This window comes from Dendrobates tinctorius, unplaced genomic scaffold (assembly GCF_039654945.1).
Source record: "Dendrobates tinctorius isolate UK_male_01 unplaced genomic scaffold, ASM3965494v1 ptg000028l, whole genome shotgun sequence".
Classification (NCBI taxonomy): Eukaryota; Metazoa; Chordata; class Amphibia; order Anura; family Dendrobatidae; genus Dendrobates; species Dendrobates tinctorius.
In genome coordinates this window covers 89,439,412-89,454,200 of record NW_027361696.1, presented here as the reverse complement: position 1 = coordinate 89,454,200, position 14,789 = coordinate 89,439,412, and the positions used below count along the sequence as shown (strand labels likewise).

General features: G+C 37.0%; 1 long non-coding RNA gene across 1 annotated transcript in view; it reads left to right on the top strand.

Moving 5' to 3' along the window:
• The window catches only part of LOC141084966 (uncharacterized), a 503,577-nt gene that overhangs the window by 293,566 nt on the left and 195,222 nt on the right, over nt 1–14,789 (top strand). The gene's annotated exons all lie outside the window — the stretch shown is intronic.

The window sequence follows — 14,789 nt, the reverse complement described above, 5'->3', positions numbered from 1 at the left end:
AATCATCATTCACGTTTTATGTCATTTCAAGATTTCACAAGATGGGATGTGATTAGACTCTAAAGCATGATGGTACATGATAATGATGCAGAGAGATTGCTTGCTACTAAGATCTGACTTGGTTAAAAAGGTTGTCCTAACCTGACAGCTCCTTTCTGTATGACCAATTATAGCATATGAAAATCATAGAAATGAGTCCTCGAGTTTAAATCCACTTTATTAGGCAGAATTCAAAATATGTGGTACACGATCGCCCAGAATTTCAATAAACACCATGCAACACTATAAAAATGTACAGAATTTGGCTGCTGAAAGTGCAGATAATCAACCTTGGTCCAAAGGCAAAATTAATTCCGCAATTAATTTAATAAATAGCACGTGTGTTAAATGCTTGCACAGTACAATATATAGTCTATTTCACTAAATGAATATAGATTTAAAAAAGGTTAAAAGGGGTTACTTGTTGGCGTATTGCCTGAGGTTCATAGCCTTATCCTGTTTTCTTTATACATATGTTATAGTACAATAAGGTCACACAAATATTTTTATTCCAGTATTTATAATATTTATTTCTTTGTCTTTATTAGTGATCTTTTTGCTCTATCAAAGCTATAATATACCTACAGTGGGTAAAATATATATTGAACATGTCATCAAATTTATAAGTAAATATAATTCTTAAGGTGCCATTGACATGAAATTCTCACCAGATGTCGGTAGCAACCTGTAAAAATCCACACAGGTAAAGAAATCATCTATAGCTAGTTAGATACTCATAAATCAAGTAATGCGTAATAATGAGAAATGACACAGAGAACATTTTTCAATACATGAACTGTCTCAAGACATTCACAACTTTGTTGTTGCAAAACATATTGATGGCATTGACAGAAGAAATTCTATACTTAATGTTCCAGTGAGCACTGTTGGGGCCATAATTCAGAAGTGGAAAGAACATCATTTCACCATAAACCATCCACAACCAGATGCTCTCCGCAATATTTCAGATAGAGGAGGGAAATTAATTTTCAGAGGATTTGTTCAAGAGCCAAGAACCTCTTGTGGAGAGCTACGGAAACAACTGGAATCAAAAAGTACAACTGTTTCAAAGAAAACAGCAAGTAATGCAGTCAACTCCCATGGCCTGTATGCACATTCACATTGCAAATTTCAAAAAACTGACCATCACATCCAAGCATAAACACAGTGTAAACAGGTGCTTAATCTAGAGTCACCAACTCATATACATTCAAACAAAAAAGGAAGCAAACTGTAGCACTATAACATGCAAACATGAAATATGAAAAATGAATTGCATTTCTGCATTAGAAGTATGAAAAATTGAGAAAGTTTAGCGCATAAATTGGCCAATTCATATGTACCTGGAAGCCACGGTAAGGTATTTCTCAATTTCCAGGACCCTAACCTAATGCCAATCCTCACTTAGACTAAAGTCTTCATCTGAATGAGAACCTATGTAAATCCTCTCCTTAGACTGAAATCTATATCTCTGTGGAGGGGTGGTGGCCCTGCTTTGATTAAAAATGCCTGCGGCTAACAGGTGGAGTGCTCAGTCAGAAGGTTAATGAATACAAATTTCAAAAAACTGACCGTGACATCCAAGCATAAACATAGTGTGAACAGGTGCTTAACCTAGAGTCACCAACTCATATACATTCAAACAAAAAAGGAAGCAAACTGTAGCGCCATAACATGCAACCATGAAATATGAAAGATGAATTGCATTGCTGCATTAGAAGTATGAAAAATTGAGAAAGTTTAGTACATAAAATGGCTAATGCATGTGTACCTGGAAGCCACAGTAAGTCTTTATTTACAATGCAAGACTCCATTGCTGAACAGAAAGCATGTTCAAGTGCTTTTAAAGTTTGCTCAACAACATTTAGACAAGCCTGTGAAATACTTGGACAATTTAGCCTGGTCAGATGAGACTAAAATTGAACTCCTTGGATGCCATAACACACACAATTTTTGGAGGCCAAAAGGAACTGCATATTACTAAAACACTATACCAGAAATAAAGTTTGGGGGTGTGCACATCATTATGTGGGGCAGTTTTTCAGGGTACAGTATTGGCATTGACAGAAGAATTTCTATACTGAATGTTCCAGTGAGCACTGATGAGGTTTTAATTGGAACGAACATTGTTTCACTATAAACCAGCGATGACCAGGTGTTCCCCACAAGATTTCAGGCAGAAGAGTGAAAAGAATTATCAAAAAATTTGTTCGAGAGCCAAGGATCACCTGTGGACAGCTACGGAAACAACTGGAATCAAGAATTACAACTGTTACAAAACAACAAGTCATGCAGTCAATTCACATGTCCTGTATGCACGCTCACCACGCAAAACGCCACTGCTGAACAAAAAGCATGTTCAAGCAAATTTAAAGTTTGCTCAATAACATTTAAATAAACCTGGGAAATATTGGAAGAATATAGTCTCTTCAGATGCGACCAAAATTGAACTCTTTAGACACCATAATACACACCATGTTTAGAAGCCAAAATGCACTGAATATCAATAAAAACTCACACCAACAGTGAAGTTTGAAGGTGGGATCATCATAGTGTGGGGCTGTTTTTCAACATACAATCTTAGCAAACTTCATGTGGTCAAAGGAAAGGTGAATAGACAAATGTATTGAGACATTCTTGATAAGCATCTGCTGCCATATACAAGGATGATGAAGAAATGATGATGAACATTTCAGCAAGACAATGATCCCAAGCACACAGTCAAGGAAACTCTTAATTTGTTTCAGAGAAAGAAAATAAAGCTGTTACAATGGCCCAGCCAATCACCCTACCTGAATCCAATAAAAAATGTATGGAAGGAACTAAAGCTCAGAGTTCATTGAAGGAGCACATAGGACAGTCAGGATTTGATGGGTGTTTGTGTGGAGGAATGGGCCAAAATCACACCTGAGCAATGCATGCAACTAGTTTCTCCATACAAGAGGCACCTTGGAGCTTCATCACCAACAAAGGCTTTTGTATGAAGAATTAAATAAATTTCAGTAAGTGAGTTCAATACTATTTTCCTGTGACATTTCTCATTATTATAGATAACTGAAGTTATGGACATTTATGTTTTGATTTCTTTGCCTGTGTGGATTGGATGGGTTGTTACCGACATCTGGTGAGAATTTCATGTTAATAGAAATATATTTATGCAGATAATTGGTGAAGTGTTCAATACTCATTTCACTTTCTGTATATATATTATATAGTTTACATCTATTTATTGGGTATTATACTTATTTTAGTTTATTTACCTATCTCTTAATCTTGTATTTTGGCTGTGTATTATACTATTTATGTGCATATATAAATTTTTATATTTATTTACAGGAATATTTATTTTTGCTTTTCAATTGGTTTTAAAGTAATATTGTGCTTTTTTTACTAGGAGTACTTAATATAGATCTTTAATTCTTAGTACTTATATTGTCTACTGCAACTGCAGTATCATATAGATACTAGTGCTTCCTTACACCATTTTTTCTTTTTTTAAATTGTTTTTGGTATAAGGCACGGTATTATATTATTTAGGAGGTGCCAGTCTATTCTTCTTTACAGACATTATCATCATTGCCTCATTGGAGCTCACAATCTAAATTCCTTATCATGGAATGAGTGATAGAGGGAACCCAAGTAAGCTCCATGCAGATGTTGTCAGGCGTGGAACTTGAACCCAGGACCTAATATAGATGTACAAAGCTGGTAGAGACATACTGCAAAAGACTAATAGCAGTAATTTGCAGCAAAAGTGGTTCTACAAAGTGATGAATTAGGGGGCTGAATACAGATGCACAATTTTCACATTTTTATTTTTTAAAATATTTAGAAAAAATATGTAACATTTCCTTTAACTTTACAAATTATTTCTACTTTATGTTAGTATATCACATAAAATCCAAATAAAATACATTTATGTTTGAGGGTGCAATTTGAACAAATGTGGAAAAGTTCACAGGGTATGAATACTCTTTCAAGGCTCTGTAAGTGTAATTTAACACTAAAGTTCTGTCAGGCACCCGTGAAGAAAGTTGTAGATGAAAACAAGCAATGTACTCTACTAGAATTAGGAGGCAAGAAAATCATTGTTTGGATTTTTAGAACTCCTTACTAACTCTTATAGTGTACAACACAACAGTTTTATGCAAATGTATTATTATTTTTTTAATTTTATATATAGCACAATTAATTTTCACAGAACTTTAAAACATTGGGGCTCACAATCTATGATCTTTATTAGTATGTCTGTGGAGTACATTGAAAACCATACAAACATCTTTCAGATGCTTTCCTTTATGGAGTCTGATCAGAGGACCTCAACATTGCAAAGCTAGAGTGCTAATCCCTCAACCACCATGCTGCCCCAAAAGGTTTGTGAGTATGGCTAAGCAGCCCCATGGAATTTCAAATTTGTTGAGTTGAACCGAACTTTAGGCTAAAGTTTACTGAAAGACAAAACTATACTCGAACTTGAACCTGAACCTCATAGAAGTCAATGTAGATCTGAACTTTGAAGCTGGAAAATCTTTCCCTCTAGAACTCCTGGAACTCCTGAGATTCCTAAACTGTAAAACGGACTTCCAGGAGAAGTCAATGTTCGGAGTTCAGCACCTGACACTAGGTGTCTGATACAAACCCTGAACTTTGTAGCTCGGGTACGCTCATCTCTATTTGCGAGCATGGAGGCCACTAAAGGTAGACCATATTTTTCTCTTATTGTAAGAAATTGAGCCCAGCAGCAGCACAAACAATACAGAGCTAAAACCTTATTGACAATCTTTGCTTAGTTTATTTTCTGCTGTGGATAAAGGGAAGTGCGCAAGTAGCATGTTAAAGCCATCGAAGTAAATGTCTGGTCAACTGCATTACCAGGTGCCTTTTTATGTCACAAAAATGAAGTGCCCTCAAAGGACCATCTACCAAAAGTTAAATATGTATCATCTCATTTAGCCTGCTTGTCTCTGATGTCGCTAAGGTACAGTAATTGAAGTAGATCCTTAGTGATGAATATGTTTATCCAATCTACCTAGTCTCCAGACATGATGCTTCAGTTTCCAATTTTTTTTTTACATTAGTTCCTGGTCTCAAAACCTTTAGAGCAAAGACTCAATGGCTTCAAACACCCACTTCTGATTTCCCTAATTAGTAAGATGATTTCACAAGGATGTTTTCTTTCTTGGGTACTTTGCTCTTCTGCTTTATTAACATGAATATTATATTTTCAATAAAGATTGTGAAGTTTGTAGACTGGTTACCTTGGAGTCTGTGTAAAAGTATGAAAACAATCTCATATATCCCATATAGTACGTAGAGATGAGAAACTAGAATAAATGGAAACCAAAATTGTGTCAAATTTTATGAAATTTGCAGATCCCTGAAAATTTACATTTCGATTCTCGCAAATTGCCAAAAGATCCCTCCTACCTTTTTACAAATTGAAGAAGATTAAATCAGTCACAGGAGGCTGACCTGAGGAGTGACCACAATGGCTTCCCTATAATGCCTTGCAGCTATCAAAACACATGGTATAGTGCAGCCAATCAAGAGGGATTATGGAAATCTGTATAAAAGCAGAGGCAGAGAATGCAGTAATGATTTTAGGGAGATTTTAGGACAGTGAGAGAAGGTCAAAACTTACAGATCAGCAAAAGAGAAAGGAAGAGACAGACTCCTGAATATAAATTAGTAAATTATTAAATATATGAAATTGGAACTGCATTACTTCTATAGAAAAAATGTTAAAAATGAGGGTATTTAGAGCACAAATTGTTCAATTCATGAGGGCCCATCAGTCACGGCAAGGCATATCCTTCGATGGGGCCCTAACACTATATGCCTTCTTCAAGCTGAAAGCCTAGAATTTAGAGGGCAGGTAGGATTCATTTCTAATTAAAAATATATTAGGCTGATGTATGGAGTGCTCAGTCAGAATGGAGTGTACTACAAATGCAAAAAAAATGACCAGCTCTTCCAAACAATTGTGAACAGGTGCAAGCCATCATGGATATTCAATGAAACCCTGCATTCTAAAATGCAATATTTTGCAAATATAGAATATATGAAATCGCAATTGCATTACTGCTATAGAAAATATGTTAAAAAATGAAGGTACTTAGGGCACAAATTGGCCAATTCATGAGAGCCCATCAGTTGCGCAAGAAAGAGTGAGATCTATGTCCAGCCCAGAGATCCTAACAACTCACTTGCATACAGTATTAAGAAAAATGTGGATTTCTCTGGAATAAGACATCCGGTCGCTGATATCAAGATATCATTTTATTCTGCTTCCTCTAACTAGAGCGGCTTTGGAGGGTTTATCTTACTGACACAATCCACTGAAATAGCTAAAGAATTAAAAATATGTAGCTTACATTAAGGAGAATTAATTTTAGTGGGAGTTTAGTTGAGGGAATTTGGTTGGTTGTGATTGTTGGTTGTGCTACCCCTGGTAGCTGAGACCCCAGAGAATTTCCGACGCTGGGGGGCACTATACACTTATTTCTCAGCGTCATTAAAAAGCGGCGCTGATGAATAAGTAACCTAAACTGCCACCATTAAAAGGCATATTGGCTGTCACTAAGGGGTTAATATATAGATATAATTGATACAATGTAAATCAAATTCATGTTGAAGGTTTAGTAATTTGCTGAACTTGGTGAGTTAAAAAAATGTATAATATTCTATTTGCGAAAATAACCACATTGCAGTAGAGTGGCAAATTGAGATTCACTATAATGCATTGCAACTATCACATCACATGGTATAGAACAGCTAATCAGGTGGTACAATCAGAGCTTGTATAAAAGCAAAGGCAGGGAATGCAGCAGCCATTTTTGGGTGAATCTGTATAGTGAGAGGATGTAACAGTTCACAACCGAGCAATGGAAATTGACAGAGAAAGTTGTAAAACACTGATTAAATATTGCAAATAGTGTGAATAGTTACCATACATACACCCATGCACATATTTGTTGAGATTACTTTGACATTACAAAGGTTGTATTGGTGTTAAGGAGCTTGTAAGGTGTTAGATAAAGCCATAGGAGACCTCAGAGTGTTGTACATTAGTGAAGAGCGAGTGTACTTGGACAAAGTGTTTTCCGAGCATGCTCGTGTCCTACTGCTAATAAAATATTTTTGGCATGCTCGAAAAATATGCTCGATTACCACGGCTGCATGTCTCAGGGCTGTTTTACAGAAGCAACACATGCAGGGATTGCCTAACAAACAGGTAATCCTTGCATCCCTGTCAAACAGCTGCAAGACATGTAGATGCAGCGACTAGCATATTTTTCTAACACGCTGAAATACTCGATTAGGACACAAAGCGCCTAAATGACATCACATTTGTTATTTCCATTGTAAGAGTAGTTCAGAGAGATGAAAAACCATCTAACACTATTACTCCCCAGCAACATGCCCGTTGTCTTGGAGTCATACTGGACTTCGAGCTTTCCTTTGCCCCCCACATCTGATCACTGGCTCACTCTTGTTATCTGCACCTCAAAAACATTTATAGAATTCGACCTTTTCTTACTTTTGACTCCGCAAAAACTCTTACTGTTTCTCTTATTCATTCTCGTCTCGACTATTGTAACTCTCTTCTAATCGGTTTCCCTCTTACCAAACTCTCCCCCCTCCAATCTGTCTTGAATGTTGCAGCCAGGATCATATTCCTTGCCAATCGTTACACTGATGCCTCTACCTTGTGCCAGTCATTACACTGGCTACCCATCCAGTCCAGAATCCAGTACAAACTTATTACCCTCACCCACAAAGCTCTTCATGGCTCAGCACGACCCTACATCTCCTCCCTTGTTTCAGTATACCACCCTACCCACACCCTCTGTTCTGCTGATGACCTGAGGTTAGCATCCCCAATAATCAGAACCTCCCACTCCTGTCTCCAAGACTATACACGTGCTGCGCCAATTCTTTGGAATGCACTTCCCAGGTCAATATGATTAGTCACCAATCCCCATAATTTTAAGCGTGCCCTGAAAATGCATTTATTCAGACTGGACTACCGTCTCAACACATTAACCTAACTATCTCTGTGTGGCACAGCCAAAAGTTTTTACCATAACCAGGATCCCCGCATCATGTTCCCACATGCTTTATGCATCCATTAGCCCTCAGTGCCTGTACTGTTACACTCTTAACATTATGGCTGGTCCATACAATCAGTGCAACTGTTACCACCTACCTTTCGTGTCTCCCTTTTTTCCTCATAGATTGTAAGCTTGCGAGCAGGGCCCTCATTCCTCTTGGTATCTGTTATGATCTATGTGATTATTGTTATGCTGTAATGTCTATCGTCTGTGCAAGTCCCCTCTGAAATGTAAAGTGCTGCGGAATATGTCGGCGCTATAGAAATAAAATGTATTATTATTATTATTATAAGCATGCTCAGATAACAACACCTTATGAGAGCACAATCGCTCATCACTGTTAGACATATCTTATCAGGGCAATTGGAGTACTTGACATTCACAGCGAATGGAATATTTTTGAAAAATTTGCCAGATCTCACGAATTCAAATCTCAACAGATTCGCTCATCTCAATTTATACAAATCACAACAAAAAATATTTGCTTCGTGCCTTTCTCACAATGGACTCAAAGCGCTTAAATGTCATCACATTTGTTATTTCCATTGTAATTGTAGTTCAGAGAGATGAAAAACCATCTAAGAGCAGCAATGCCTTTATAAGTGTTCATAATGAGCACATCCATTGCAAACATGGACGGAAAAGCTGTAATACCGTCCAAGCTATTTAACTATATACAGTAGCATTTTTCAACTAATGGCATTTTTTTACTTTTATGTTTAACATGTTTTAATACAAATTAACAAATTTACTGAGAATGGGTCTATACATTGTAGAGTATGTAAAGTTATTTTTATGGATGGAACACACTAAATAAAATATAGTAACAATAGAGCGTTCGCAACCCGGGGTCCACCACGCAGAGATGGAAAACTGCAGCTAGTTTGTACACTGCACTGCAAGCGTTCACCAAGAGCACACTGTGTTAACTGCACAGTGTGAACAGAATGCAAAGGTACTGCGCTCTGTTGCTCCACAGAGCGGTATAACACTACAAAGCACTTAGGCTAAGCACACTGCATTAAACGTCACACAGTGTGCACAGAACATGAAGAACCTGCCCTGTTACTCCACAGAGCGGTCAGAAGGAACATGTCTAAGCATGTGGAGAAACTGTGCTCAAAGTACTGCGCGTGATAACAGGTGCGTGCCACAGCGTGTGGCCTGGCTTTGCCCTGAGAACTAAGAGAAGCGTGCACCAGCAAGTTGCCTGACTGTGCCCTGAGTACTGACTGATGCGTGCCATGGCGGATGGTCAGACTATGCCCTGAGTAGAGGATAACCTGCCTCACTAGGGTAAACTAACTCACTCACAGACACAGGCCATTAAGGCAGAGCTGACGCCCCAAAAACACACGACGCAATACGAATGTGATCATAGCTTGCCGAAGGGCACCTCAGAGATCCTTTTATAGACTAGGCTAGTCAGAAAGGATCTATCTCACTGGCCATTCCAGACTTGCCGCGGGACCTGAGCAGCTTATGACCAACCACAAATTGGAAGTTGCCACCTCACGAGCGTGTTCAGTAGAGTGAATCCTGGACTTAGCCTCAGGAGTGACTGCGCATCGCTGACTATTGCCAGTTACTATAGGTGAACCAGAAGAGGCCACAGTAACCAAGCGCGCAGCCCGAGTCTGAGCAAGATGCTGAGACCAACGCCTTTGCTGAACAGCATTTACTGCGGTGAAGACTGAATGGGGGACCGCAGGAGACGACAAGGCTAGGGATTCATCCTGTGCAGAGGGCGAATCCCGGCGCCTAACTCCAAGTGCAGGTCTGAAGGTTGTACATGACTAGTAGTTTGTGGCATTAAATCTCTGCATCTTCTGCCTCCACATCACTCTTTCCATGAAACATAAAACAAAAATGAGTCTTCGCCTACTTGTGGTTTAGAGGTGCTTACAAGTGGATTATCAGATCTGCATGTTTTTACATGCTGTCTCATTTTTATTTTCTTCAAAAAACTGGCCAACCAGGCAACATGACAAGTCAAAGTTTATAAGTTCATAAAGCAAAAACATCACAAATAATGATTAACCCCTTTGAACCAAAACCTGTTTTCACCTTAATAACCGAGCCAATTTTTACAATTCTGACCACTGTCACTTTATGAGGTAATAACTCTGGAACGCTTCAATGGATCCGGGTGATTCTGAGAATGTTATCTCATGACATATTATACTTTATGATATCGGTAAAATTTCTTTGATATGACTTGCATTTATTTGTGAAAAAAACTGAAATTTGGAAAACATTTTTAAAATTTCACAATTATCAAACTTTTAATTTTTTTGTCCTTAAATCAGAGAGTCATATTGCAAAAAATAGTTAACAAACAACATTTCCCACATGTCTAATTTCTGTTTTCTCGTGACATATTGTAATTTATGATAGTGATAGTATTTCTTCAATAAGACATGGGCTTATTTGTGAAAAAAATGAAAATTTGGCAAAAATATTGAAAATTTTGAAATTTTCAAACTTTTAGTTTTGATGCCCTTAAATCAGAGAAATATGTCACACAAAATAGTTAATAAATAACATTTTCCACATGTCTAATTTACATCAGCACAATTTTGTAACCATTTTTGCAAATTTTGTTGAAAAAAATAAAAATTGCTGGTCAACTTTTGAATTAAAAGTTGACAAGCAATTTTTCATTTTTTTCAGCAAAATTTTCAAAAAATATTGGTTCCAAAATTGTGCTGGTGTAAATTAGACATGTGGGAAATGTTATTTATTAACTATTTTGTGCAATATGACTCTGATTTAAGGGCAAAAAATTAAAAGTTTGAAAATTGTAAAATTTAATTTTAATTAGTACAGTTTTTTTTTCCAAAATAAATGCAAGTCATATCAAAGAAATTTAACCGGTATCATAAAGTACATTATGTCATGAGATAACAGTTTCAGAATCACCTAGATCCATTGGAGCATTCCAGAGTTATTACCTCATAAAGTGACAGTGGTCAGAATTGTAAAAATTGGCCTGGTCAGGAAGGTGAAAACAGGCTTCATCTCACAGGGGATAAAAATGCATGGCCATTTGAGACATTTGTGCCAAGGACAACTTGTGACATAAATGTCAAGGGAACGTCGCTAGTCGCTACCTCATATAAAAAAAATGCAAATGCAAAATATTTTTCAGGATTGGGTTATAGATCCATTTATTGAATTACTATGTTGTTCTAAGTTCTATGGTATTTTATTACAGATGTGGACGTTTTCGTGTGCAGTGACAGTCTGTATTTAAATTATTTTTGTCTTCACTTTTAAAGCGAATCTTGTTGAGCGAGCACGGTGCTTAGCGATGACTGATCTACAACCTACTGTGCATTTTTTTTAAGCATCAATAACATTTCAATCACTTCACTCTAATAACCGTGTTCCCTTTCCATCAATTCTAAAATCAATTGATTTTTTTTAAATAGAAGTTGAAAATCATGGATGAATGCCATGCTGATGGAAGTGGAATATTTAAGTCTCTGCCAGGAAATGGTTTCCGTCTACTATGTTACATTGGTGTTTTTTTATTTTATTTTCTTTTAGAATTTTGCTAGTTTTTGGTTGGTCTGTGATGTCCTATGAATGCTAATCTATATGCGCACACTTATGTGCATGAATGGCGCCTGAATGCATCAGTCAGCAGGAGGAATTCTATAGAAGTTTCCATAAACATATCACACCTATTTTACCAACTACTATATACAGTAAAAGCCTGGGCAGGAAATGAAGTAACCATTTTAGGTTTAAGAAAGATAGTGAGAGGACATTAGAGCTGATGCCCCTATTGCGCTTTTATAATTTCCTCAGCCTTTTCCCATGATAGAAACGTGGTAGAACACAGCGTACCACAATAACATCGCAACATCCCCTTTCGTCCATTTTCAAGTCGTGCTTGATGTTCAAATTTGTGCAACCCACACTTCTATTGTTATGTTATTAATATAATTTGCTGAGAAAATTCAGACTAATTTAGAAATGTTTTTGTACCTTAACATACTGTACATACATGCATTCGATATTAAATCTAGGAAATCAAAACAATAAATATCACTTCTTTAAAATAATATTCTAGAGACAGTTTAATAAGCATGCTAATACAATCTGTCTTCTGTCCTTTTGATTAGTAATAAGTACCAGGACAACGCACTTTAAAACTCCTTCCTACAAAACTAAAAAAAAAAAAACTAATTTCCATATTTTTTTGCAATCACACAATTACAAGAGAGAAGATGCTGATTAAAAATGACATTTTAAAAGAGTCACAACAATTTTTGAGTCTTCGTTTGGTGTAAAGAGGTTTGAAAAAAATGCAAACATTAGCAATCTAGCTGCTTATTAAAATGTCAGGAATGAATATGATTTGCTTAACGCACATAATAAGAAGAACATATTTAGGCAAGACTCCCGTACGGCCCTACAGTATGATTATGATATCATTTCATTTAGTACGGGAGGCTAATTACTAACAGGCGCTGAAAAGAACTTCTTGTCATCTTCCTTTTAACCTATTAGTTTATATAAGTATGTGCAATTTCCATGTGCCAAAAATAAATACAAGAATTCATGATGGCTCTTTTTAGTTATTAAACCTTAACTTCTGATCTAATTAGAAAATACAGAAGATTTTTGCATAACTGATTTATATTTTTATCTATCTCACTTATATAGTGCCATTAATTCCACAGCGCATTACAGACATCATCATCACTGTCCCCATTGGGGCTCACAATATAAATTTCCTATTAATATGTGGGAGGAAACCCACATGAACACAGGGAGAACATACAAGCTCCATGCAGATGTTGACCTTGATGGGATCTGTCCACATAAACAGAAAAGTAACCCGCACCGCCAGGATTGTGGCAGCACTCTTCCTTCCAGGGTGTGTTCAAGTTTCGCAAATGTGCAATTAAGTTGTAGGCATATAAAACCTGGACCTTTGGGTGCTTCACCGAGCAAAAAAACAAAACTAATAGTCCTTGTGCAGAGAAAAAAGTATGTGGCACTCACCGGTCTTTGTAGTCCGTTCTTTATTGAAAGCGGTAAAACATACTCGCTGGGAGAATGGGATATGGAGTGTATGAGCGACGACGGCTGTTTTGCGCTATTGCGCTTCTACGGGTGCTAGTAAGGCACGTTTTGACATGGTGAAAGCTATTTTTTATATACCCTATCAGGATATTGTCGGTTGTTGGTTTGTTGTCTCTTCATGATCCTCATCTCTTCGTAGAGTGGTTTCAAAAAGTATCTCATTCATCAAAGCTTTTACTGTAAATGCTTTGATAGGTAGCAACATTTTTGCGCAATGTGGAATTGCATAAAAAGGTTTGAAAATTTTGGAATTTTCACATCAGTGAGAAGTAGATCCGCCAAAACGGGCAGAGCCAGATAAGAGGAGCGATGGGGCCTGACTAAGACTATCAAATTCAGGAAATGTGGTGGTGTTTCTTAAACAGAAATGTTACTCAAATTCCAGACCTGGGTAAAAATTTTGGCAGCAAGATGCATAGAGGTGCATGCCACTAACTAGATGCACTGAATTATTAAGTGGTGTGTGCCTCTTAATTAATTCACCACATCACACACCAGCAGTGCCCTTTATCAAGTCTGGGGTGCGCAATGAATCAGCCCTTTATTGTAGAAGAACTGTTCTGTACTACACTGATTTTAATTTCTATTTTGTAACTGCAAATTGTCTCTTCAGAGAGGAAGAGGACTAGAGACTTGTCATCTTCCTCTCTGAAGAGACAATTTGCTTATTTCCCAGAGTAGCACTGCGGCTTAAAAGTCTCCTCATCTCGGGAAGCCTAACATGTCACTCTCCGCAAGGAGAAACGTTACCCCTTATATTGGTAACTGACACTTTCTGACAATATTTCTCCATAGGTTACACTTGATTGTTGTGGAAAATGTTATCAGCTATTGTCTAAGAACTCTTCCATTGTGGAGATCCACTTTAGTGGGTATATTGCTTTCCCCTAGAGTTACCTGCAAGTGATCTTTAATTTTAGAGACGATTTCTATGCCATTTAGATCCCTGGTGGCACTGGTACGCTATTACTTTGGATTTCCATCAGCTGAGAAGCTACATTAAAGGATTCTGAGATCCACATTTGGCTTCCAAAACACTGGTTGACGTTATTAAGTTTTTTCCTTTTCTGTGCTTTTATCTTTTTTAATGTCAAATCGCAGCATATGTCTACGCTGTTCTTCTGGATTGCTTGATTGCTTCCCTTTTTTATTCCATTTCAACACCTTGAATACCCAAAAAAATGAGTCAGTTTTAGCTAATGACTATATTATTGATAGAAGCCATAGCACTAACGTGAAGTTGTCCCTAGTGCTTTAGCCATATTTGGTAAAAAAAAAAAGCAATTGTTATCAGGTATAATGTTTTTTCATGTTTTTTTTAACAGTGGTCACATTGAAAGGTGAAAGCCCATCCTAGATGGGATAAACAGGGATAAAATGTTTTCTCTTTTTACAATATATTAGAAAATAAAACATGATTTATTTTAGCACTACTAGAAGAGTTTTAGGAATATGATTGCATTTCATTACCTATTGTGTGCACAATGAGTGATAAACTCCACCATTACTTTTTTGCCCTAGGAAAAAAAGCATAGC